Raw genomic sequence first — 2227 nt, 5'->3', positions numbered from 1 at the left:
TTATCAGTATTCAAAAAATTTTAAATACCTTTTTAAAAGAAACATGTTAAATGTCTAACTCAGTTGGCTAGAGTGTTGTGTTTATGTTCTTGGTAACTTGGTACTTCTTTGAGTTCCAATATTTATTAATTACAGACATTTTTTTGATTTTTTGGTATCTTCCTTTCAAAACTTTTCAAAAATAATTTTCTTTGATTAAATTTTGTGTCAAAATTAAGTCTGGTTTTCTTTTTATGTTCTTGAGTCTTTGAATTTTGTTCTTGTTGTTCTTGTGAGTCTTCAAAGTGTTCTTGAGTCTTCTTTGTGTTTTGATCTTAAAATTTTTAAGTTTGGTGTTCCTTGGTGTTTTCCCTCCAAAATTTTCGAAAACAAGGAGTATTAGATTTAAAAATTTTAAGTCTTGTGTCTTTTGTGTGTTTTTCTCCTTCATCATAAAATTCAAAAATAAAAAAATATATTCCCTAACTAATTTTAAGCAAAAATTTTGAAAATTTTAATAAAAATTTCAGATTTCAATTTCAAAATTTTATCTTATCATATCTTAATTGTCATGTTTTCAAAAATTATATCTTTTTCAAATCTTCTCTTTTATTTATTTTTCTTACAAATATCTCTAATTTTAAGACATATCTTTTTCAAAACTTTCTAACCACTTTCTCTCTCTTCATTTTTCGAAAATCCTTATTCTATTTTTTCAAATCTTTTTAATTAATTAATTATTTTAGTTTTGAATTTTCCTTTATTTATTTTTCTAATTTTCAAATTTTTTTTAATTTTTCATTTATTCTATTTTATTTTATTTTAATCTCGGTATTTGAAAAAAAAATTCATATCATCTCCCTTTCTCCATCATGGACCTAAGTGGAAATGAACAGTATAGAAGGACTCTGGGGTCATATGCCAACCCCACTACTGCTTTATATGGGAGTAGTATCTGTATACCCTCCATCAGAGCCAGTAGTTTTGAGTTAAATCCTCAGCTCATTATCATGGTGCAGAAAAATTGTCAGTATTCCGGTCTTCCACAGGTAGAACCTACTGATTTTCTGGCACAGTTCTTATAAATTGATGATACAGTACGTGATAAGGAGGTAGATCAGGATGTCTACAGATTATTACTATTTCTATTTGCTGTAAAAGACCAAGCTAAGAGGTGGTTAAACAACTAACCCAAAGCTAGCATAAGAACATGAAAACAGTTGTCAGACAAATTCCTGAATCAATATTTCCCTCCAAAAAGGATGACACAGCTAAGGTTGGACATCCAAGGCTTTAAACAAGAGGAAAGTGAATCCCTTTATGATGCCTGGGAGAGGTACAGAGAGATGCTAAGGAAATGCCCCTCTGAAATATTTTTAGAATGGGTGCAGTTAGACATCTTCTACTATAGGGTTACAGAAAAGGCCCAGATATCTCTAGACCACTTAGCTAGTGGATCTATACACATGAGAAAGACAATTGAAGAGGCTCAAGAGCTCATTGATACAGTTGCTAAAAATCAGCATATGTACTTAAGTAGTGAGTCCTCCATGAAAGAAGAGGCTAAAGCAGTATCCACTGAACTTAGTCCTCCAGAACAAGTTGCTGAACTTAATCAGCAATTACTTTCTCTAACAACACAGTTAGCAGAAGTTAAAGAGATGCTACAAGACACTCAAAATGCTAACAAGAGTATGGAAGCACAATTGGATTAGACAAGACAGCAAATATCTAAACAAATAACAGAAGAGTGCCAAGCTGTTCATTTGAGGAGTGGAAAGACATTGAATGCCTCAACTCAAAGCAGTAGAAAATCGAGAAAGGAACAACTGACAGAGGATGACCAAGTCACTGCCCAAAATTTCTCTAAGGATAGTAAGAGCCCAGAGAGGAATGATTCTTGCGTTCAAACACCAGAAAAGGGTGCAAAATTGGCATTAAACGCCCAGTGGATAGCCAATTCTGGCGTCCAAATGCCAGAAAAGGGTAGAAAATTGGCGTTAAACGCCCATCTAGCCCCCAATCCTGGCGTTCAAACGCTAATAAGGGATCAGACACCTGTAGGTGCTGATAACAACCCCCTTAAGCAGGCTTCTTGATGAGCGGATAATTTATACGCTTTTTGGCATTGTTTTTAGATAGTTTTTAGTAAGTTTGAGCTACTTTTAGGGATGTTTTCATTAGTTTTTATGTTAAATTCACATTTCTGGACTTTACTATGAGTTTATGTGTTTTTCTGTGATTTCAG

Source organism: Arachis duranensis, chromosome 7 (genome assembly GCF_000817695.3).
Source record: "Arachis duranensis cultivar V14167 chromosome 7, aradu.V14167.gnm2.J7QH, whole genome shotgun sequence".
In the NCBI taxonomy this organism is placed as follows: domain Eukaryota; kingdom Viridiplantae; phylum Streptophyta; class Magnoliopsida; order Fabales; family Fabaceae; genus Arachis; species Arachis duranensis.
The sequence above is the reverse complement of the archived record's forward strand: the minus strand, read 5'-3'. Positions refer to the sequence as shown.